Genomic DNA, 236 nt, shown 5'->3' with positions numbered 1-236 from the left:
CTCCGAATCTGTTTTGTTGAGTTCCTGAAATTGGTAATCGCTGCATTACCCTTTTCCTTATGTTGATCTTTATTGCTGAATATATCTCGATGGCAATGGTTGTGCAAAAGCTAAGATTATAGGACAAATTTTTGAGTTTACATTTGAATTGTTTTTGCTGTTTTGGTTCATCTGGGCATAGGCTCTGTTATGAATGCCATTGAAGAAACAGGGAGAACGGAAAATGGTCAAGATTA

This window comes from Morus notabilis, unplaced genomic scaffold (genome assembly GCF_000414095.1).
Source record: "Morus notabilis unplaced genomic scaffold, ASM41409v2 Scaffold176, whole genome shotgun sequence".
Taxonomy (NCBI): domain Eukaryota; kingdom Viridiplantae; phylum Streptophyta; class Magnoliopsida; order Rosales; family Moraceae; genus Morus; species Morus notabilis.
This window is presented reverse-complemented; position numbering follows the sequence as displayed.